Source organism: Petaurus breviceps, unplaced genomic scaffold, assembly GCF_028583685.1.
Source record: "Petaurus breviceps papuanus isolate PSGF00001 unplaced genomic scaffold, PetGlider_PUasm1.0 91133, whole genome shotgun sequence".
Lineage (NCBI taxonomy): Eukaryota > Metazoa > Chordata > Mammalia > Diprotodontia > Petauridae > Petaurus > Petaurus breviceps.
This window is the reverse complement of record NW_027187419.1, coordinates 78,166,524-78,192,437: the sequence shown is the minus strand read 5'-3', so window position 1 is coordinate 78,192,437 and position 25,914 is coordinate 78,166,524. Positions and strand designations below refer to the sequence as shown.

Below are 25,914 nucleotides of genomic sequence, written 5' to 3'. Positions count from 1 at the left end.
CATAAAAAATGTATTGAGCTCCTACTACATGTTAAATCCCAACACAATGCATGGGTAATGGGATTCTTGAACAGAGTATAAATGCTTTTATTTTTTTATAGACTATTAAAGTAATTTAAGAAATTTTTTTAAAAAAAATAAAGCACTGAGCATCTGAATCATAAACAGAGACACAAAGCAAATAATAATGGGGTAAATAACAGAATATGATGAATCACTTTTAAATGAGTAGGAGTCTGTTAGTAGTAAAGCAGAAAGTCTGAATCAGAAGATATGATGACAGATGAGAAATATAGCATTCTCTGAAATATCCCATATAGATTCTAGAATATGAGAAAATTCACTAATATTCCATTGTATTATGGAAAGACAACTTTCTACCCACTCAATAAAAAATGAATGCAAGGATTTTTTTTACTGATTCATCAAAGAGCTTACTTTGAAATCATCATATCTGTATCACCAAAAGAATATTATTTATACTTCTACTGTGTTTTGAAAGTCTTTTTTAAGGAGAATATTTGACTGCAAGAAATCAAAACAGAGACACCAAGAAGGATATTTAGTCATATTTTTCTTTTTTAATAGCAGATTTTTTTTAAAAAGCTCTTAGCTGATATTAATGTCAGCTCCAAAGCTTTATTCATGAACATTTTACATAATTTCAGCTTGTGTGTAACTTAGCAACATAGTTACTTAAAGGTTTTTTGCACAATCTGCTTTTAAACTATTGATTTTCTCCTAATTGCAATGAGTAGGCCAAGAATTTCCTTTGTAAATTTCTAATGTACAATTGCCAGCCAAGAATTCAAAATCTTCAAATGTGTAGCCTCCTCCTATATTCCTACCTCATACTATGTTATTGCCTAACTTGGTACTCCACCAATAAAACATTTGCCATGCCCCATGCATTTAACTAATGCCTATCTCCACTCTTTTAGTTATGATAGTCTCTCACCTCTCCTCTCTATTAACTCATGTGTTTACTAATCCACCACAATAAAGTGCAATAATTCTTATGCTTATCTTCAAATTTGTATTCACACATTATATGTATATATTATATTTATTTTTGTATTTGATATTTTCTGTATACTTATCAGGTTTGGGAATGGTTATGAATATTTATTTAGCTCACTGAGCTATTGCAGGATAGGAGTAGATCTTTTGTTTAGAAATTTCTATATCGGGGCGGCCAGGTGGCTCAGCGAGTAAGAGTACCGGCTCCAGTGTCGGGATGACCTGGATCAAATCCGGGCTCAGATACTCAGCACCACACCCAGAAATAACTGGCCGTGTAACCTTGAGCAGGTTACTTAACCCCAATTGCTTAAAAAAAAAATTCTTTATTAACACATAGTAGGCACTCAAAATACAATAAGTAATCCTACACTTTATTACCTGGTCCTAATAGTTTTATTCATTCACCTAAGGCATATTAGAGCAAATACTTCCCCAGATCAATACATATAATGGGGTCATACTTGTATTTTTTACTTCATTCAAGAAAACCCCTATTTACTTACTTTAAAACATAAAAAAATCAAGATACTGGAACCAGATACATCTTTTGAAAAATTGATTATATAACTTCTACATCCTCCACAATGTTTAGCATGTATGTATTAATTAGTCACAAAGTATTTGTTTAATGAATTAGTGCATCAGTTAATACAACCAGCCTACCATAGTGGAAAGATCGACATATATGAAGTCAGACTTTTCTGTTCCTTCTCAGACTCCTCTGTTGTATTATATCCTTGTCCCTTCCCCTTTGTAAGGTTGTCCTCAGACTATGTTCTAGGCTCTTCCCTCTTAATACTTTTTATCTTAATAATCTCATAAACTCCCATGAGTTCTATACCTAGCCCTCATCTCTCTCTTTCATTCCAGTAATATATCCAAAATACTATAGGTCAGCAAAAAAAAAAATACAAAGTAGATGCCTATAATTTGAAGGGATGACTAAACAAATTGCTGTACATGAATATAAATGGAATGAAATATTACTGTGTTGTAAGAAATGATGAATATAATAAATGTGGTGACTTATATGAACTAACACAAAGTGAAGCAAGCAGAGAAAGGAAAACAACATACATACAGTGGCTTACACAATATGAATTTAAAAAATAACAATTACCCAAAAATGAAAGTGAAGGTTGTAAAATTACAAAGAGCAAGCTTGACCCCAAAGAGGAGATATAAGAAATCTCCTTTGCAAAAGTAAGTATTGAACATTGCAAAAAATGGTGGTTTTTTTTCCCCCACATCAGGAAGAACAGAGTTGAAGTAGGGCCTCAGAGACTTACTAATGGTATGACCATGGGCAAATAATTTAATGTTTGTCTGCCTCAGTTTCTTCATCAATAAAATGTGGATAATACCTCCCAGGGCTTCTATAAGGCTACAATTAAATTATATTTTTAAAGCAATTTTAAAATGTAAAATGCTATGCAAATATTAGTTATTACTATTACTATTACTGTTACTTTATCTTTGTATCCCTAGTGTCTAGCACATAATTTTGTCTATGGTAAATGCTTAATGAAGGCTTGTTGCATTTAATACAAACCTAGTATGTAAGGGCAGGTATTATGAGCCTAATTTTGCAGATGGAAAAGTCAAGCAATAACTAATAGAAGATTTCAGACAAGAAACCAGGTCCCCCAACTGACCCTTCTGAGATTTTTCTAGTACAGTATAAACTTTTCCCTTTTCCTCTGATATAGAGCTAAGAAATCTTAAAAGTCTTCTTTGAACTGATCTATTAAATATAGATCATCTATTTCAGCCAATACATATATATTTCAGAAATAGATAAGAATAAATTTTATTTGGCATATCAAACTATTGAAATTTTACTTAGAAGCTTGTTCCATTAATCATTTTTAAAATGACACTTTGGTGACCTAAGTGCCTTGGTATAAAATAAAAACTAAACATATTTGTTCCTCTCTCTCCTTCAAATGCTTATGATTTAAAATGTTAAACAAAGGGATTAAGGTACTGTTGATTATTTATTATATCCTTCAATGATTGTATCCAGCTTAACCTGTATATACCTTGTTTATACACAGGGGTTTGCATGTTTTCTCCTCCATTAGACTGTGACTTTCTTGTTAGCATAGATTGTCTTTTTTTTTCCTTTGTGTCTCCTCAGGTCTTTGTTTTCCAGTGCCTGGCACTGAGTAAGTGCTTAATAAATATTTCTTTTCTTTTCTTTTTTTTTTTTTTTTGCTTTTTTGGAGGAGATTAAGTGATATGCCCAAGGTCACATAGCTAGTAAGTGTTAAGTGTCTTAAGTTTAAACTCAGGTTCTCCTGACTTCAGGGCCAGTGCTCTATTCACTGCACCTCCTAGCCACCCTTTAATAAAGATTTCTTGACTGACTTACTGAGTAGTATTTAGTTGTTTCTTTTCTAAACTGAGAAAATTTAACCCCTAACTTATTTTCTTTAGTCTGAACATGGGAAGCAAATGTTAGGCATTTGTCCATAGGATAAAAAGGAAATCAAATAAAAAATGTTATGGTCTCTTCATTAAGAGGAATAAAAAAGAAATCAAAACAGAGCAAGAAACCAAACAAAACTAAATCGATTTGGTATTTCCAACAGTTACTGGATGGTCACAATAAATTGTGTAGAAATCACTCAATACAGCTGGGGAAAAATACATTAACTAAAATTAAAATCTATCATGCTAGATCCAGTTTAGCTGTGCAGCACTGACATAATCTTCATCATAATGATAATTTTGGAAACTCCTAGAGGCTGTCCTATATTAATAGCAACTGTGGGAAAAATATGAGTTTTATACCATGATGCAAAAATTGTGACAGTATTTATATATGCATCTAACTGAGAGGATGGACTCAAAGGTATCATCCAGGCTGCAGGAATTCCAAACTATTCATTTGTGGATAGATGTTATAGCTGTCTTGATATTTTATACACATCTATCTTCAGCATAAATTTGGTTCTGTTTTACATTGGTTTTGAGTCATTTTGATTTAATATTTTCACAGAAGGAAAAAATGCCCTTAAATTATCAGATAAAGACCTGCAACTACTAATAAAAACAAATTTGCATTTTCTGAACCTATCTAGGGATAAAGTATTAAAAAATGCCAAGTCCCTCTCTATTCCATGATCAGAGGAATCAAAGTCTTCAAATAAATATTTAGTCTTTCCAAAAAATAAGAAAGATCAACTGTTCTTAAGATTTTCATTTTATCTACTTAATATTATAATGATGAAATATATCAACTGATGCAATATTTTTATAATTACTATATTTTTCCTATCCGTACAATTTAAATTTAGATATAAATAATTACAACTACTATAATTTTACTTTAAAATAAGAAAAAATATACTATTATTGCTATATTCTATGTTTTATGGACCGAAAAAAAAATACATTGCTCAATCGCTATAGCTTGGCACTTTGCAGTATTTTTAAATTGTGGTCTTTTTAGTAAACATTTTTGGTAATTAAATAGCAAAGAAATTCAGCCAGGGAATAAGGCATCATAACATTCCTTGTACTTTTTAAAAACAATGCCTAAAATATACATTGTGAAGATTTATTCAAAAGATCAGGATGACATACAATACAAATCCATCTGATTTTTTTATTACCCCACTATTCTCCACCTATTACAGAACATTAAATATGATACAGAACAATGTCAGAGTTCTACTATTATCTACCAAAAGTAAAAGGTTGGTTATAACCCTTGGGTTGGACTATTATAAGCAACAATATGTGGACTCCAGACCAAAGCAAAGAAATTTTAAAAAACAAAACAAAAATATTTAAATAATATCCTGATGTTTTCAAAGGTAGATGACATCTGTGAAGAAGAATATAATGCATCATTTAGAAATCTGCACAAGGCTTAACTTAGTGAAAATATAAAATATATACTGCTTTTTAATATATGCCACTTCATATTGTCCAAAATTATCTAAAAGAGAGTAAAGATTTGTCTTTCTTGATTAAGGAAAAAAAATATTTACAAGAATTTACAAAGTATATAGCTTCATAGTTGATTTTTTGACCATTGCTACTTTGTGCCATTGTGAAGCAATGATAAGTCAAGGCCAATTTAAAGTTTGGGAAAGGAATTTGAGATGCATGAGCTGCTTGTGGTGCAGCAATTATTGTCTCAGAGTCTTTTTGTTCATCATGCCATAAATTTTACATCAGTTAAATAGCATATCTGCAATGCAGAATTTGTGGTTTATATCTTAGTCAATTAAATATATATATCAGGGGATCAATTATTCTATTTTCAGGAAAGTTACATGTAAACAAAAATAAGCTCATTTTATGATTCATTAAGACCCCTTGTGAATATGGCCTTTCTGTAGAAGTATCTCTTAGCTTTGACACTAATATCTGGTAAACTGCATCACAATGAAGTAAACAGAAATTGTATTTTTATTAATTAAGTAAAGTCACAATTTTTCAGATAGCAATATAATCATATTGACTTTTCTAAGAGAGTTATATCAGCCCACATTGAAGGAAAGTTGAAATGAATTGTTCCAAAGAAAATCTCCTAAGTCAAGACATAGTAGAAAAACACATCAATCAAATAGCAAGAGAGAGAGAGAGAGAGAGAGGGAGAGAGAGAGACAGAGAGAGAGAGAGAGAGAGAGAGAGAGAGAGAGAGAGAGAGAGAGAGAGAGAGAGAGAGAGAGAGAGAGAGAGAGAGAGAGAGAGAGAGAGAGAGAGAGAGAGAGAGAGAGAGAGAGAGAGAGAGAGAGAGAGAGAGAAAGAGAGAGAGAAGAAAACTTACTGAGTATCTATTACATCCCTAGCACTATGTTAGAGAGAAAAGGGCTACAAATTATGGATGAGACAAAGAGTTATAAACCAGGCTAGTAGACAGTTAGTCTCGGACATAGTTTTACACATGTATACGAGCTAGAGTGATCACCATCAGTCTGAACATTTTTAGTATATTGGAGAAAAATATAAAAAACAATATGATAAAGTGAAAAGAACATTAGGTTTGAAATCAGAAAATAATTTCAGAAGCAAGTTGTTCTACTTACTGAGTGACCTGGGGCAAGTTACTTATTCTTGGGCAGAGTTTCTACATCTATAAATTAATGTCATATGAGAGATTTAGTTGGACTTGGTGCTCTCTAAAGAGCTTTCTTGTTCCAAATCCAATAATATGCTTATTTTTCCATATCTGAAATAAAATCTAATTCTAATTTGTTATAACCTTCCCCTGCTCTGAATCTAAATTCATTGTTTTGTATCATTTCTTATTCCTTGCCACAGCACCTTCTATATTATCTCTTATGCTTTAACTATTCTTTCTTCATAATGAGGTCCAGATAAGTTTTTCCATTAAAAATAATTTCATGAACTATAATCTATTTCTGAATATGTTTAAACAATCTTATATTTTCTAAGTAAAACAGATATTTATTAGGCTGAACCTAGGAAGCTTAAAATAGTTATTATTCTAAATTGAAATTGTCAAAACTGAAAGAGATTAGAAAAGAAAATAATTAGTAAATTAGGAAAAATCAACTTTAGGTACTTAAAAACTTTCAAACAATTAGAGTTATCTAAAAGTGAAAAGAAATATTTCTAAAAGTAATCAGTTCCTCTATACACTTTGGAGGTTTTCAATCAAAGATAGAATGACTACATCCTGTCTATCTCTGTAAAAATTGATACTTGTTGATGCCAAGGTCATCCCCTGCATCCTGAGACTTAACATCTTTGATGTATGACCAAGTTCTAATCTTCAACCACTTTTGTGTCCACTGGAACAAACTATTCTCATCTTCCCATTCCAACAGAGGAAGTCTCCACATGCTTCTGGTGGATAACTCACCTAATGCATCTATGGGTTTGATACCCCTCAGTTATGCTCATCTTGGTTTAGCTCATATGCCCAAATGATTTACTGGAGTGTGTCTGCTCCACATGCTACAGCATCTTGGAACTACCAAAGAGAGTTGGATGAATCAAGTGTACTCCAAAAGTGGAAAGTAGTCCTGAGAAGAGCCCGGCAGCCATCATACAACCTGTGCTAGTCTTCCCTGAATACACTCTAAACTGCAACAAGGTTATCAAATATATCAAGATATATCTACTTATTGATCTCATTGGTCATATATTGAGATTAGACCTGACCTGTGATTTCATTAGTTTACAGAATGTCCTCTGAGGAAATTTCTAGCAATGAAGGATCTGCTCTACAATTTATACTTTTAAGAGACTTGCCGAGTAACTGATATGTTAAAAAAAACTTGCTAGTCACACAGCCAGGAATTATCAGAAGGAAATTCTACAATTAGTGGTTTTCTATTGCTGTTTTTAACCACTTTACAATGCTGTCTCTCATGCCTACATTTTATATTGATATAATTATTTACTATAACACACAGTTAATATTTGAAACTGCAATATCAATATTCTCTGAGTCTCTAGATTCTCTAGAATTGTGGTATCAAAATAAAATAGAAATGAGGGTCAACAAACCATGCATAGGATTATTGTGGGCTGTATATTGACTTAATTTAAAGATAAAAAAGATTAGTTTAAAATGTAATATTATCTATGTTTTATTGTATTTTTAAGGAAAAATTTCCCAATTACATTTTAATCTGATTTTGGCCCATGCATTTTAGGCTATGTGTTTGATACCTCAGTTCTAGATATCTTAATTGGAAGCAAATTTGTCAAGGGCTGTAAGTGTGGTGCAAGGTATTATGGTGTGATTGATATGGTGTTATTGACCTCATAAAGATTTATTGATACATTGTGGTTTTAAAAACCAGAAAATTCAGGGCAGCTAGGTGGTGTAGTGAATAGAGTACCAGCCCTGGAGTCAGGAGGACCTGAGTTCAAACCTGGCCTCAGACACTTACCATTTACTAGCCAGGTAACCTTGGGCAAGTCACTTAACCCCAATTGCCCTGCCTTCCCCCTTCCAAAAAGCAAAAATCAATTCCATCATAGGTATATGTGTGTATATGTATATGCGTGTGTGTGTATGCATATATGTGTTTATGTGTGTGTGTGTGTGTGTGTGTGTATGGAGGCAACTAGGTGACTCAATGAATACAGCACTGGGCCTGAAGTCAGGAACACCTCAATTCAAATGCAGTCTCTTCTACTTACTAGCTTTGTTACCTTGGTTAAGTCATTTACCCTTTGTTTGCTTTAATGCACTGGAAAAAGAAATGGTAAACCACTCCACTATCTTTGCCAAGAAAACTTCATGGATAATACTGCAATGATATGGTCCACAGGGTAACAAGAAATTGGACACAATTTAAGAACAATATGTATATGTATGTGCATCAGGGAAAGAAATTTTACTAACTTTTCAAAAGAAATTTCTAAGAAACTTCTTCATGTTCTTCTTGGTTGACTGACATTGCTCCTGTTTCAGTTTCACTTGTTTTGCCCTCACTGGAGACCACCACTACTCCCCTCAGCAAAACCCTTACTAAAGAGAATTTTTTTTTTTTGCTTTTTGGAGTGCAATTGGGGTTAAGTGACTTGCCCAAAGTCACATGGCTAGTGTGTTAAATATCTGAGGCCAGATTTGAACTCAGGTTCTCTTGCCTCCAGGGCCAGCACTCTATTCACTGCGCCACCTTGCTGCCCCTAAAAAGAAAATTATTATACCTGTCACTGACTGATGTTAATGTACTTCTAAGAAGAATGAGTGATAATTAGCTGTTGATAAATGGCATCTGGGAAAGCACTAGGGAAAAAGCAATCTTTATTCAAACTCATTAAAATAGCTCAATGCACATGGCATGGCAATAAAATAATGGTAACATATTTACTTAACTCCTTTGGATTTAGTGAAATGTAATGGTGGTGCTGGCCAATGACTACCCAGTCCTTTAATCATGGGAAGTGTGCTTCATCTAGCATCAACCTAATGGAGACAGTGAATCTAATAGCAGAAATATGTGATGTGACGAACGGCTCCTTCCCTATGCAGAACCTGTGCAGGTATCTTATTACTGTTTCCTGCCAGGCTGATGAAAAGCCTTTTAATTGGCTATCTAGGCAGAATTTAGTCAGCATATTAAAGACTTGAACAAGAAATCCATATCAGTTCCTAATGGAAAGTGGGGCAAGAGTTACCAAAACCCTCTAGATTGTGAAGAAAAATAAGTGCTACCACTGACTATCTTTTCTCCCCACCATGGATACCATGTAACAATACTTGCATCTGTTTCTTCTTTCCCTATTTTGGTTATTTTTATCTGAACTTGGGGGAATAGAACCAGCAACAGAATGGATCAGATTACCACTTTTTGAGCTTCAAAAATTCAGAAGAACCACCAGGACTTAAGTAACTGGAGTCCCTGGTAGAATCTGCCAGTAGTTGCAGCAGCCAAAGTTAGTGAGGATTCAGCTCTGAGAAGTAACTTGCTTGACCCATTTGAACAGTGAATCAATCTAGATACCATCTCCTGAAAGCTAGGGTGTAGCTCTTGATAATCAGTTATGCTCCAACCTGCAGTGAACTTGGTGGGGAGAAATACTTTGTAGTAATCATTTTAAGAGTGTGCATACTCTCCTAGGAACCAAATGGATTTGTAGATGGGAGAGTGGCCCCTGGGTGGTACCAGTGAGGTTTATACAAAACACAACTTTATTGTAGTCTAAAAAAAGTTAAAAAAAAAAAACAACCTATTTCATACGCACCTATCCCTATCCCAGGCTTTCTACTTGAAAAAGGCTATTTCTTCCTTAGGCATATTTCCTTCTCCTGCTGCCTGGTTCTCTTTTTCTTTTTGTCCTGTCCCTTCTCAAAAACTATACGTATCCAGAAACTTTATATTTGGCATATCCCTGACTAGAAACTTTAATTTTTGTAGCAAAGTAGTATTACGTTGTCTGGCAGCTGGATGGCATGGATAGAGCACTGGGGTTAAAATTAAGGAGATTCATCTTTGTGAGTCCATATCCAGCCTCAGACACTTACTTTGTAATCCTGAGCAAGTCACTTAATGATTTTTGCCTCAGTTCCCCATCTGCAAAATGAGTTCGTGAAGGAAATGGCAAATTGTTCCAGTAACTTTGCCATGATAACCCCAAATGGGGTCACAAAGAGCCAGACATGGCTGAAATGACTGAATAGCAGATCACAAGAAGATACTTTGGCCCATCAAAATGATTCAAGAGGGGAGGCTAGGTGACACAGTGGGTAAGAGCACTGGCCCCGGAGTCGGGAGGACCCAGGATTGGTTCCGTCCTCAGATACTTAGCACCCACACAAAAAAACTGGCCGTGTAACCTTGGGTAAGTTACTTAACTCTGATTGCTTTAAAAAAAATGATTCAAGAGTTGTCTTGGACTGTTTTGAAGTGTAGTCTTAATATTACTAAACTATTGTGTATTCCTTTCTGCAGTATCCTAAATACCATCATACTCTTGGATCCCTAGTAATATGCTTCCCTAACCTTATCAGTTCCCCTTTGATAGTTTTAAGTATTAGTCATAGTACAAATGTGAATGGTTGACATTTTAATGCATTTCTTCCTTCCTGATGTCTCAGTCTCCTGCTCCTTGGGGTGTCTTGAATTAATAGATATGACCTTCCTTTCAAGGGGCCTTCTTTTAACTGCCTCAAATAAAAAAGATCAGTCAATAAACATTTATTAGGGGCATACTGTATGCCAGTGTGTTGAAGCCAGAGCTGGGGACACAAAGAAAATCAAAAGATCATCCTTGACTATTAGGAGTTCACAGTCTAATGGGGAGATAGCAAGCAAGGTAGAAGGTATAAGAAGACTAGAAAGATAGGCGGGGTGGGGATTGGTTATGAAGAGGTTTGACTGCTGGAGGATTTTATATCTGAATCTGCAAATGATAGGGAGCCACTGGGGTTTATTGAGTCTGATCAGAGCAGGGCTTTAGGAAAATCACTTTTGAAGCTAAATGAAGGTGGAATGCAATGGAGAGAGACTTATGGCAAGCATGTTCTTCAGCAGGCTTTGGAAATAATCTAGGCATGAAAAAATTATGGCCTGCACTAGGACAGCAAGGTGTTTGAAAACAGATAGGAACATATTCAAGAGATGTTGCAAAGGTGAATAGGTCTTGGAAGTGATTGGATATGGGAGAAGGTATGAGAGAAAGTGATTTGAGAATAACATCTAGGTTGTGAGGCTGGGGGACTGGGAGGAGGGTAATATCTTTGATAGTGTTAGGGATATTTGAAAGGGATGAAGGATTTAGGGGGAAAAGAATGAGTTTCTATTACTTTTGATGTTGACTTACTGATTTAATCCTTCTGCAAAGTCTTTCTGGTCTCATTAGTGCCCTCTGACATTTAAAACCATGAGATCATAGATGCAGAGCTAGAAGGGACCTGAAGAACTATTAAGTCTAACTCATTTTTTTTATATAGATAAGAACTTGAGTACAAGAGGTTTAGTGCCTTGCCCAGGGTCATATAGCTTGTAAGTGTTCATAGCACATAGCAGGATCTTAACTCAGATCTTCCTAATTCTAATCTCAAACCCTATGTCCACTAAATTATTATTTTTCAGAAGTGATATGTCTTCATCTCAGTGGAACTGGACAGTGTTTGTGTTTTGTTATACATGAGCACCCTCCTATCCTTGAACTCCTCACCCTTTCCCCCATCTCTTCTTCTCTCCACCCTCCACTACATAAGTATAATAATGACACAAAGGGAAGGAAAATTGGGGTTAAGACTCTAATAGTTGGTTAGTTGATACCCAACGGGTCTTTTGTTTTTAATTGCTTAAAGATGTATGAATGTTTTCCTTGTGATTTCTTGGGGCCCAGAGGTTCCACGTAGACAAAGAAAGACTTTATCGCACTTCTCTGAAGAAATAGGGGACTAAGGGTGTGGAATACTACATATAATGTATAACTTATTTTTAGTGGTGGTTAATTTTTCTGAACTTTTTTCTCCATTTTTTTAGTCTTCTTATAATAAATAGCTTTATGTGAGGAAGAATGGAATTATGTTGTGGAATATTGGCGTTATGAAAATAAGACATATCAACTGTTTAATAATTTTTGTGCTATAAGTGTTCTGGTTATATTATATATTATCTTAATTGTTTCAAGTCCTTAGACAACGTAGAGATAGACTACTCCTTTGGGTCATATACAAAGAATCTCTAAGACCATAAGGAGAACTTGATTCTGTTCTTCTCAGAATTCCCTCCAAAATTTGGAAGCAAAAGTGAAATCTCAGAATGCCAAATGGTTACTCTATAATCTTTGTTTAACTAAAATGTCATCTGACCAGGAGACTGTATATATAAGATGTACCTCTTATATATCACCCTTATACCTTAGAGTGTTTTTTTTTTAATGTAGTGAAAATATTTGCTTTCAGATAGCTATTCTGTCTCATAGTGAAATTTGGGAGTGAATTGGGAAATAACTATTTGGCTTTATAATAACACTTAAAAAATATCATGGTTTCCCTGTGGATCATGATGTACTCTAGATGGTTTTGCTTGAGAATGATATTGTTGAGCCTCCTGGAAAAAAATCTCTTAAGTACTCAAAGGAGTCTCGCCTGTCCATCTACATTGGAAAGAAAAAGTGGATGAAGACTTGTCTATTGTACATTTGGATGCACATGCTATACATTGTCCTATAGTGTGTGTGTATGTGTGCATGTGCATGTGTGTGTGTTTGTGCATGTGAATACATATTTATGTCTACATCTATGTATGTATGTGTGTGTGTCTGAGATAGTACTAATGGATAATAGAGGAAGAAGAAAATGGATGAAACAGGAGGAAAGTGGCCTGGACTGTTTTGGGAATTATAAAGACCCCTTTTTTTTTTACTTACTTAAACTTCCCCTTTTTTTCAGCATAAATATTTTACCAAATATTCTATGGCAGTGAGATGTGGAATACCATTACCTCTGAAGAAATTAATTTAAGCATCACTCAAAGGGCAATGGAAAAGCACACAGTAGGTGTGAGCAGGTTGTTATGCATAACTATTGAGGGACTCAAAGGAATCTCAATAGTAAAAGGGGTTATCAAAGAATTGTATGCCCAAGAGAGAAGACCAGAGCAAGAATAAGTGATTATCAGATCCATAGTCAAGGTGTTTCCCTTAGTTATCTTAATAATGCTGAGAGAAAGGAAGATATCCAGTCTATTGGAAGGACTCTCTTTGTAAACTGATAAAAGGTCATGGATTGTACTATGGGTTTGTACAATCTCAGAATTATCTCCATAGGGAACAACAAATGAGAATGTAGGGAGAAAAGGCAAGTTGATCCAAAACAAAGCCTTGAGATAAAATTACCATTAAAGAGCACATTGAGGATCATGATTCAGCCAAGAAGAGGGAATAGAAGCAACCAGACAGGTAGGAGGAAAAAAGAAAAGAAAGAAAAAAGAAATAACAAAAGAAAGCAGTGGCCAGGATGATCAAAGGTGTCAAACATTGGAGTAAGGTCAAAGGAGGATGAGGATTGAGAATGGACTTTGTGATTTAGAAATTAAAAGTCTCTGGTAACTTTGGCAAGATAAGTTTTAGTTTAGTGATGAGTTCAGAAGTCAGATTGAAAAGGGTAAAAGAAGGTAAGAAGATGATATAAGGAGGTGGTGCATTACAGGTATGGGTGAAAACCTCTGCATAATGATCATTGCCCAGAAACAGCAACTAGGCCAGGATTAGATGGAACAATACGAAAAGGCAGAAAACAGCCTCTGAGCAAAACAACCAGCAAGTCAATCAAGTTCGACACTGTATACTGTGTTCCACCTCTAGAGTCCCATCCTCTTATTAGATGGCCAAGGTTGTAACTTCAGTGTTCAATTTTGATTTGTGGTTGTTACTTTTTTGTGTTTTTAGTTTTTTTTTTTTTTCACATTGCTGGAGTCACTGTGTATATTTCCCCTTGTTCTGCTTGAGACATTTTACAACATTTTGTATTTTTCCCTTGCCTGCCTGTATTTCTATTCATAGTTACTTCTTCATCCAGGTCATATCTACTTAAAAGCTACTGTTCCCCCAGGGCTGTGCCCTGGGACCTCTTCACTATTTTATTTGCTGATCATATTAGCTCTTAAGGTTTCAGTTATGGTCTCTGTGCTGCTGATTCTCAGGTCTACTTATCCAGCTATGACCTCTCTCCTAACCTCCTGACTCACAACTCTAACTGCCTATCTGAATATCTCAGAGGCATCTTAAACTCAAAACGGCTAAAAACAACTAAGCTTTTGGCTAACCCTCCCCCACCCCCACCTTCTAAACTTCTCTGTTACTATCAATGCTTGCCTCCTTGCTGTTCCTCATGTAAAATACTCAATCTCACAACTGAGCACTTTCACTGGCTGTTGCTCATGCCTGGAATATTTTCTCCTCTTGTCACTTATTCCTGGATTACCTGACTTCCTTTAAGTTCCAGCTAAAATCTCACCGTACATAAGAAAGCTGTCCTGGCCCCTCTTAAATCTAGGACCTCTCCATTAATTACCGCTAATCTATTCTTCATACAGCTTTTTGGGACAAATTGCTTGTGCGCCATCTTTCCCATCAGATTTTAAGCTCCTTGAGAACGGTGACTGCTTAGCACAGCGACTGGCTCATAGTAGGTGTTTGTGTTGTTATTCAGTTGTTTTTCAGTCAGGATAGACTCTTTGTGATGCCATTTGTGGTTTCCTTGGCAGAGTTCTCATTTTAGAGATAAGGAAAACTGAGGCAAACAGGATTACATAACTTGCCCAGGGTCACACAATTAGTAAGTGTCTGAGGTCAGATTTGAACTCATGGAAATGAGTCTTTCTAACTCCAGGATCTGGCACTCTGTCCACTATGCCTCCTAGCTGACCAGTAGGTGTTTAATAAACTGTTACTGAACAATTGACTGCAATGTAACCTAAAGTTCATGTTCATCCATTCTTCAATTGCTGAGCCTCTAATAGCATAGTCTTTTGTAAGTATTAAAAGTGATGATGAAAAGATTTTTTGTACATATTAGAATTTTCTATCTCTGATCCCTTAAGTACAGGACTAGCAGTGGGATATCTGGGTTGAGGATCATGGATATTTTAGTCACTTGGTTAGAATATTTTCAGATTGCTTCCCAGAATGATTATAACCAATTTACAGCTCCACCAGAAGTGATTTAGCCTTGTTATCTTCCCACAGCCTCACCAATGTTGACTATTTCTATATTTTACTGTCTTTAAAAATTTGCTGGGTATGAAAGCTGCTTTTATTTTTATTTCTCTAATTATTATGAATATTTTTTCTTAATCTTCCTTGACAATTTTTTATTTGTATCACTTTGGAAGTTATACATTGAAAAATACCTATTATTTTTATATGGTTAATTTTGTTCCTTAAAAAATACTGGATAGCCAACACTTATGAGAGAATTTCTCCTCCACATATTGGTTTCCCATTTGCCCTAGTTGCATTGATTTTGTTAGTGCTAAAGAATTTCAATTTCATTTATTGAAATCCTCTATTTTATCTTGTGCTTGCCTGGAAATAATTCTAACAGTGACGCTACAACTTTAATTATAAATGATACCTATATATGCATTATAATGTGTGTGTATACATTCTTCAATATTCAGGTCAGTTATACATTTTGACCTTTTTAATATATATAGTAAAAGTTATTTTCTTAACTTAATTTCTACAAATTTCTATCCATTTTTTCTAGCTATTCCTATCAAATAGAGTTCTTCTTCAATAACTTTGTATTCTCATTGTTTATCAAAAACTAGGATTTGCATTTAGTTATTTCTGATTCATCCTTTTCTGAATTGTTCCATTTCATTTTTCCCTTTTAAAAAGTACTCAGTACTATTGATTACTGCTTATAGTATAATTTGAGATTTAGAAGTACTATTCTGTTTCATTCTTTTTTATTATTTGATTTGAGATTCTATATATTTTGTTTCTCCAATGAATTGTAAGTATTTTATCTAGCTCTAAACAGTGAACCCTGATTGTCTTTTTGATAATATAAATGCTGCTGAAGAGAAATAAAGACAAAGAAGAATAGGTAAATACTTTTAATTTCTTAGGGCTCTGACAGTTTTATACCTGATGTCCCAGCAGCACATATGTCTGAGAAATATTTGTATAAAGGTTTGTAAGCCCTAACATCCTATATCAATATAGTTTAAAAGTATTTTACTGTTAAATTTTTCCTGTCTTGCTTGAAGATTTAATGTTATGATGAGTCACTTTTAACTATCAACTAAAGGTAATAGGGTTGTAAAACCCTTATTTTCAGTTTCTTGTTTTAATCAGCTATATAATACAATAAATAGAAGACTAGACATGCAGTCAGGAAGACCCAAATTCAAATCTAGCCTAAGACACATACTATTACCATTGGCAAGTCACTTAATCACTGTCTACTTCAGTTTCCTCATTAATAAATAGGGATAATAATGGCACCTATCCTGGAGTGTTGGTTTGGGGATAAAAAAGAGATATTTCCTTTTTTTTTAAAGCAATTGGGGTTAAGTAACTTGCTCAGGGTTACACAGCCAGTTATTTTGTGTGGTTGCTAAGTATCTGAGGCCAGAACTGATCCCAGGTCTTCCGACTCTGGGGCCGATGCTCTTACTCACTGCACCACCTGGCCACCCCAAAAAAGATATTTTTCTTAAAGCAATTGGGGTTAAGTAACTTGCTCAAGGTTACATGGCCAGTTATTTCTGGGTGTGGTGCTAAGTATCAGAGCCCGGATTTGATCCCCAGGTCATCCCGACACTGGGGCTGGTGCTCTTACTTGCTGAGCCACTTGGCTGCCCCTCAAAAAGAGATATTTCTAAAATGTTTTGCAAACCTTAAAATATTATATAAATGCTATTATGTTGGTATTATTATTTCTTCTCATATATTAATATTGAATATTGCTCTTTTGAAAGATCAACTTTTTTTATTAATTAGAGATGATGTAAAAGTGTGTTAATGAATCAAAAACCTCCATCTATTTACCCAAAGGTTAACTGTCATCAGGCTATTTAACTGTTATCTACCAGATAATGACACAGCTGGAACCTGGTCCAAGGTGAAATATCAGGATAACTTATTTTGAGTGTATCAACACCATAACTGTTGATTGATTGACTCTCCCATCAATGATACTTCATTGTCTTTCTTTCTCATTGTCCACCCTGTCCCTTTTGAAAGGAACTACCTTGACCTAGTAACTGCAAGCCTATTTTTATATTCCTTGTGTTATGTTACATTTGATGGATTATGTTTGTCTTCAAAATTACTAGGACCCTAAAAAGGTTGAGTCAGGAAGATGAGTCTTCCCGAGTTCAAATGAGGCCTTGGACACTTTATAGCCGTGTGACTCTGGGATAATTAGTTAACCCTATTGGCTTCTGTTTCCTCATCTGTAACATGAGCTGAAGGAGGAAACAGCAAACACCCCAGACAAGAAAACCACAAATGAGGTCACAAAGAGTCAGATATGACTGAATAACAAGAGTAACTTCCAACAGTCACTAAACCAACATAACAGGTTAAAATAGTTCAGTCTCTGGGACTATACCAGTGCTGTTCAGATGGCTTTCTCTATTATTCATTGTCTACTGATCAAGGAATTTGCAGGTAAATGCAGAACCTATATAAGGCCTTGAAATGCTATGGAAAAGAATTTCCTTTTTACCTAGAAATTAAAGCATGATCTACTTAGATTTTGATTCCCAGTAAGAAAAGTCAAAGAAAATAATCTTACATAATATTATTAATGGTGCTGGTGTGCTCCTTACTAATTATATTTTCACTGGCGGTCTCCATTTCTGGAATATTCTCCTTACTCATTTCTTCTTCCTGGCTCCTCCAGCTTTCTTCAAGCCCCAATTAAAGTTATTTATTTTATGAGAAGCCTTTTCCCATCCCTCTGGATCCCAGTGCTTTCTCTATGTTGATTGTCTCTAATTTTCCTGTATATGTCTTGTTTATTCAGTTATTTATATGTTCTCTCCCCTATTAGACTATGAATTCCTTGAGAAGATGGAGTATCCTTGGCCTTTATGTGTTTCCCCAATGTTCAACAAAGTGCCTGACATATATTAAGCACTTAAGAAATATTAATTGATTGATTATTAAGGGTACCTTTCACTCTCTAGGAAAGATAGAGTGTGAGATAAGAAACCAAGGGCAGATTCAGGAAGATTCTGAATCATTTCACCCCAAGTTATCTAGGGGAACTTCAACTTATTTGCACAAAACATCAAAAAGACTATTTGAAGAGCCTTTCTCATAAAGCCTCTGATTCAGTTAAAGCAAAAATCACAAATTAATCCTAATATCCTAATAGGTGAAGTATAATCGTAATTTTTAAAAAATGCTCAGTTTTGCAAATTGAAAATCACTAATGTGTTCCATTCAAGAATAATTAAAATTATAAAATGAAGCTTATAATCACATTATCTAAATGGAATGTCATAAATAGTCTAGGTTAATGGAATATATTAAAAGTAAAGGCTCCTAGGATAGGTTTCACAATAGCTATTTTACCTTTATTCTTGTGTCATTCTGTAGAAATTTTGCATAAGATTTTCTGTTATTATTTTAATATGATGTGCTATCACATAACCTTTTTCATGAATATGAGATCCTATGTTACATAGAACTTAAAATGTTATAATAAGGATCTTGGTTTCTTTTTATTATTGTTTTAAATTCCATATGATCTTGAACCCTTACAATTCTAGGCTCTCAGTTTTCTGAACTTTAAAATAGGAATATCAATTGTTTCCACATGGACTATAGTATAATTCATGGTACATATTACAATATAACACACCATGCCTACCATATTACACAATAGCAAGGTATGCATACTATGGGCAGGATGACATACCTACCATACCATATCAAGGGACACCATGCCATGCCATACCATGTCATACCATTCTATACCACACCACACCATATAAACATACACAAATGTATTTCCTGAGTACTGAATCCTGTATTAGGCAAGGGAAGAGCTATTAGATAAGATGCCGTGCATATCTTAGAGTCTAGTATCAGGATAAGACACCGATAGCAATATCTATAATGTTGAACATTATGTGATAAGCCTATTAGAGACTTACAACACAAAGTGCTAAAAAGGAGTCTGATTGAAAAATGTGACATATAATAAGATGGGCTATAAAATATAGCCAAGAATTTAACAAAGAAAAAAGAAAAGAAAAAATGATTCTTTTTAGACATGGAGAATAGTGCAAGCAAACAGAGGCATGGTACATTGTGTTTGTATGCAAAGAAATATGTTACTGTCTAGGAAAAATGCCAGTGATCTTTCTTATCAACTACATAGAGAACAACATGGCATAGTAGAAGGACAATTATATTTAAAACCATAATACCTAAGTTCGAGTTCAGCCCTGTCAATCTTTAGTTTTTTCTTCCTTGGGCAAGTTAACTTTGTTTCTGCTATTCTCTGTTTCCTTGTGTGTAAAATGGAACTAATAAGCCCTGCCTCACCACTTAACAAGGTTATTTTAAGTCTCAAATTAAATACTGTATGGGAAGGTACTTTGAAAACTATAAAATGATACATGAAAATGTTATTCATACGAGGCCATATGTTGTAAAACATATAGGCCCATAAGGAGAGGAGGGAAGAGCGATGACAAACAAAACTTTACATAATTACAGATACCTTTATAATAGAAATTGTACCTAACATGAGCATGTTACAGAATAACAAAATTTAGCATTTTAAATATTCAAGTTCCCAGTGAGCTTAGGTAGCTACCTTAAATCAGCAAAGAAGAACTAACAATTATCTTTAAGAACTCATGGAGGACTGGTAAGATTTTGGAAGATAAAGTGGGCAAAGCTAATGCCTATATTTAAGAGAAAAATTATAATTCTGGAGATGATAGAACTGTAAGTGTTACTCTCACATCTAGGTAAATAAAGAAGTAAATCATGAATGAAATCAATTTGTATGCAACCACAATATTATGGGCTACTAGACAAAAACAAAAAGATCAACATGATTCTGTTAAGAATAAATCCTATCAGACTAATAGAATAATGACAAGACTGGTAAAGCAGAAAAATCCATAAAAAGAAAATATATCATGACTGTAGTGTGTTTTTTTGTTTATTCTCTTATGAAAAACTTATTCTTTTTTACCTAAGATGTCATCATTATCAAAAGTATTTATTGGGTTTGGATCAATTAACATCAATACCTAAGAGACCTCAAGTTCAAATTGAGAAAAAATTCCCCTTAAGCATGGTGGCTAGGTAGATTGGGCAGTTAGTATTTTCTTCGGCATAGGTAATTAGAAAAAAGTTTGCACTTGGCATAAGAAACATTCAACAAAATGTTAAGAAAGGGATAAGGTATGACTAAGTGTTGCCATTGCTAAGTGTTATGTTTTCTATGACATTGTTAGATTTAAAGAACTTTAACTTGAGTATTGGTACCCTAATGCAAGTTCCTTGTCCAGGAAACAGAATTGTAACCTACCTTAACTCTAAGAGGAAAATTCAAAAAATCTCTCAAATGTCAATCATTGATCAAATAAATGAGAGTAAATTACAGAGAGAATTGGGTCAAGAATTAACCAAAAGTAGCAAGAAGTAATATTTTTTAAAATGTGATGAAAGTCATGTTCTAATTCTGTATCTTCCAGTAACTTGCTTTGTGATTTTTGTCAAGTCTTCATCTACAAAATAAATATTATCTTTCAGGTTTCTTCTTGCTTTAACATCCTATATCTTGCAAATAATTTATAGAATTATTTAAATTTGGTTTCATTGTTTTTGTAGTGTAACCATGGGTTACACAAACCGAGGATCATAGAGACATTAGACTGATTCTTTAATAGAATCAAAGAACTCTTTGGGGATCTTTTCTGGAAGGAAAGAGATTACTTAGGATAGACAATTAATAGAAAATGTTGAGCATAGCAAAGTTTTTTTTTCCCATGCTAATTTAGTATTGGGGTTGAAATGACCTTGAACAGGGGATTGTAATCTATGTTTGAGGATAATGTAAAAATCAAGGAATAAGTCAATGACATATGCACGAGTGAACCAGAAGAGAGAAGGCAAGTACCTAACAAAAGAATGGATTAGAACTGAGACCAAGTTAAATCAACAGCTGTTGAGATTGTGACATTCCTTTAGCATACTTGGGAGTATGACTGAGTTGACTATCTCATACACACTCTGTGGGAATATTTCTACCTTAAACCTAAAAGAACACATACTATGAAGAACAGATACTGGAAGAGCTGAAAAGTTGTCCATCTTTTCCATCTCCATTACCCTAATCATCTCTAAATTTCCCCCCTTTCTGGTTAAGATCAGACTTTCTTTATTCAAGTGTCCTGTATCTCTTCTCTGGCTATCAGGGAGCATGGCTAGCACTCCAGCCTGCAGATCAAATGATTTTGAGTGAAGCTCAGTGCTGACACAGAAAGAACCCAGGAAATTCTGTCCTTTGATCTTATTTTGCTAACCTCTTAATAACTGATTTATATACAAGCTTAAAACTTTATAAAATGTTTACCCTGCAATACCACTAAAAGTATTTTTCTCCTCATTTTTTTCTGATGAAGAAACTAAATCTCAACATCAGCCCCAATGCCTTCATGCAAGGCAGAACCCTTAGAAATTAATAATTAAGACAGTATTTTAGCATAGTAAGGGGTAATCTTTTCCTAGGGTCAAAATCGGGAGGAAAAAAATAATCAGAGTAGAACAATTGTCTCTGTGTCTGCAAAATGCCAAGATCCTAGTTGCTAAAATGATTGGGTTCAGTTTGCCATTCAAAAAAATTTAGAACTGAGGAAGTTTGTAGACTAGTAAATCAAAATTCAGGAAGTGCCTAGGAATTTTTTGTTCTAATCATCTCCAAAACTTAAATCTTTTGTTGTTGTTGTTTTTAATAGCACCTTTAATGTCTTTATAAAGTGACTTGTCTATAATTAAAGGTACTATATCCAGAAAAACAAACAAATACTCCTGTCTCCAAGGCAAATGTTATTTCTTTCCTTGCTCTCATGATGCTAAAAAGTGCTGTAGAAAGTCAGACACTGTTTCCAATTGGATCAACTACATATTTATGTAACCTAATCTCAACTGGGCCCTCCCCTCAGAAAGACAATTTTTTTATTCTTCCCAAATTGACTAATTTCCTAATTGAGTGTTTATTGGATTCTCCATAGCGGATATTCCAAAACTTCTCTTTTTCCTTCAAGCCTTTCACATTACGCCCTTTTCAATCCTCTCAAGAAAGGTTCTTAGGACATGTTTTCCAAAACAGAGGATGGGAGTACATGTGTCAGTGAATTCCCTCTTCTCCTCTATTCTAAATTTCCTGATTATCATCTTTCTTTCTCTTCTCTTTTACTTCAGGCTGACGGTAAGACCTCTGGTTGTCTGTTCTCTATCCCATCTTGTCCAGTTTTATCCAGTAGCTTGTTCCTACAGTCAAACCCTTTCTCTTTAATTTCCCATATATGCTTCCCTATCTCTTACTAGTTTCTTTCATTGCATCTAAAATCTTGTTCATCTTCCCAATCCTTTAAACAAACAAAACCTTTTTCACTTTACCTACCATAGCTTCAAGCAAGCTTCATATATTTCTTCTCTTTTTCAGAACCAAAATCAGAGAGAGGAAAGTGGTCTATATTCATTGCCTCAAATTCTTCTCTCACTTTATCCCTCAACCCCTTTCAATATGGTTTACAACTTCTTTACTGAAATGAAACCTTTCTCTTCAAATTTACCAATAATTCCTTAATCAAATCCAAAGACCTTTTCTCAGTCCCCATCTTACTTGAACTTAATGCAATTTTTGACGTTGTTGCTCATCCTCTCTTTCTGGATATTTTCTCTTACTTGGATCTTCTTAGCCTTGTTTTCTCCTAGTTCTCATCTAGCTTATTTGGAAACTCCTCATTTTCCTTTGCTAGATCATCCTACATATATTCTTCTGTATTAATGGTTATAATTTAGAGGTCATAATGGACCTTCATCTCTTCACTCTCTAACATTGTCTTTTTTTTGGTGAATGCATCCCTTTCCTAGGTTCAAACTATCATTGCTATACAGATGAATCACAGATCTATATATCATTACCTGTATATCAAGCAGGCACTTTCTTGAAATCTACTCTCACACTCACCTGCCTTTTGGAAACTTTCATAGTCATTTCTAACTTAACATGTTTAAAATAAAGCTCATTACCTTCTCCAAGACACTATCTTCTTCCCCTAACTTTCCCTCCTTCTAATCTTTAAGGTTTACAGCCAGAGTTATCTTCAACTCTTCCTTCTCTATCCCCTATTATATCCATTTAGGTGTTCCCCATATTCTGGATTCTGTCTCTGAAATATTGTTCACACCCTTCCCATTTTCTCTACTCCTATGTTCTCCATCTGAAACTAAACTGACTAATTTGTTCTTCCCTATACACACACATATACATACACATATATGAATATATACATATATTTCTGTATATATGCATATATATGTGTGTGTGTGTGTGTGTATACACACACACACACAAATGAACACTCACAACAAAGAGTAAATGGTCCATTTGGAATGGAATTTTTTAAAAAAGAAAAATGGCATCGGTCCTTAAGTTGCTATTGTGGTGAAAAAATTTATTCTATGCCAATGACAATTTAAGGGAAAATACTATTTTTTCTTTTATTTGTATCTCTCATATTTGCCACTACATTTAAAAAAAACTGCCTGGCACATACATGCTTGTTTTATGAATGGATGATTTTTGAAGTAATCATTCCCTCTCTCAGTACTAGTGTAATTATAGCTAAATGTCTATTAAATTGTTAGAGGACTGAGAACTTGGATTTGAGGTTATAAAATCTGAAAATGTGCCTAGTGGCTTAAGAAAAATGTTGAATATTACTCTTCCATTCCTATCTCAATATTTGCTTGCCAAAAATACAGCCTTTATCTAAGAGACTGATAAAAACATATCTGGGTCTAGGGCATGCCACTGTGACGAGGGGAAGCTTTGAAAGTGAGAAGAATGGAGTCTTGCAAAAATGATGATGAATTATCACTACTAAAAGACATAAAAGATCCACAAAAAAATGTTTTCTGACATGTAAAAAGGTGGTATTATGATATAGTGGAATAAAATACTGGATTTGGAGTCAGAGTACCTGAAATTGAATCCAGGCTCTGTTGCTTGCTGCCTGTGCAAATCCAGAAGTATCACATAATCTCTCTGGGCCTCAGTTTACTGATCTATGAAATGAAGGGATTGAGTAGAAAATCTCTAAATCCTTTTGAGCTTTAAATCTATGATCCTACAATAATAACTTCAAGACCTAATACAATTTTAGGGGGGTTGACTCCATATTGTAACAGAGAGCTTTTTGACAGGGCTAGGTAATCTGATTCCTGCTTAGAAACTAAGGAAGAAAGGCTTAGAGAGATTATAAACTATGACTCTTCTTTTATGCAAGCTCAATGCTTGGGCTTCTGCTCTTGCTTGGTAGTTACTTCTATAGTCTAGTTAGAATGATGCCCTAGTCATGGCTATTCTAAAGATAGGTATGACAAATAATACTCTAAACTCCCTACCTACATCAGGAAATCTATGTCTCAGTGGCATTGTTATATTAAACCACTCTGCTAGCCAGTAATTATTCACATATTGTGACAGAGCATTGCAGAGAAATTCACGAATTAGACATCCAGGCACACTAATATGCAATTAATAGGGCTAGGAATTCATATGGAAAATGATTGAAATTATTCAGTAAAAGTTACTAAACCATTCATATCATTTTACCAGAAATTTCACTATGGACATATATCCCCCAAGTATATCAAAGACAAAAATAATGATCCTACAGTTACCAAATATCTGCAGTATCAATATAAGTGAGTCATCATTTATAGTGACAGGATGAATATGTGTTATATGAATATAATGGGATATTCTCTGGCAAGGTGTAGAATATTCTGCCCTAGAAGACTACCTCTCTGTCACAAGAAAGGATGCATTCTTCATTTTTCTCTATGACCTTAGTCTTTTTTTTCCCTCCATTACTTAGAGTTCAGCTGCCTTTTAGTGATCTTTCCATTTATATTTATTGCTCCACCAACAGTATACAAGTGTTTCTTTCTTGCCATAGTCCCTTGAGCATGAAGCATTCTCATCTTTTTTTTTTCCCAAGCCATACCACTTAGAACTACCCAATTTATTTCATCCATACTTCCCATTACACTGATGGTGTATCTTACGTCATTTTTTTCAGGTTTGCAATCTCTGAAGCCATACTCTACCCCTCTAATCTGGACAAAATGAGGAAGGATATCCTGGCAGGAAATGCAGAATTTGAGATAGTTGAGGGATAAGAATGCAGACAGAGCTGTTTAAGTGAAAGTTACTTCCAAACTGCTGTGGGAGACTTAAATTTCCATGAGGTTCTTTAAGGGTATCCAGAATTAGATAGGCTGCTGCTGGTGGACACATTAGACTAATCTTGGGATAGAAGGATTGGAAGGTTTAGAAAGTTCTTTGTGAGCAGTCTTACTTGATATAAGATCCAAGAGGAAGAAAATTATAAGGAAAGATTGGAAGAGGATAGGAGACACAAAATTCTTTCACTGAGATGTCTTGGCAATAGGAATGTCCTCCCTTTATATGGACATATTTGAAATGTGGCATGTTATAATGATGTCTGTTCAGCATGAACCTCATAATCCCATATATATGACCACAGTCAAGTCACTTAATCAGCCTATCAACAAATGGTTTGCTATGTGCCAAATATTGTGCAAGGTTCTACAGACAGAAAGAGATAAGCTCCTCAAGGAATTTACTCTTTCTATGTAAACTCTGTAAGGTTAATTTCCTTATGTTTAAAATGGGGTTTATACCAC

General features: G+C 34.6%; 1 protein-coding gene across 4 annotated transcripts in view; it reads right to left on the bottom strand.

The window, feature by feature from the left end:
* The window catches only part of GALNT13 (polypeptide N-acetylgalactosaminyltransferase 13), an 812,973-nt gene that overhangs the window by 601,797 nt on the left and 185,262 nt on the right, over positions 1–25,914 (bottom strand). The window lies entirely within an intron of this gene.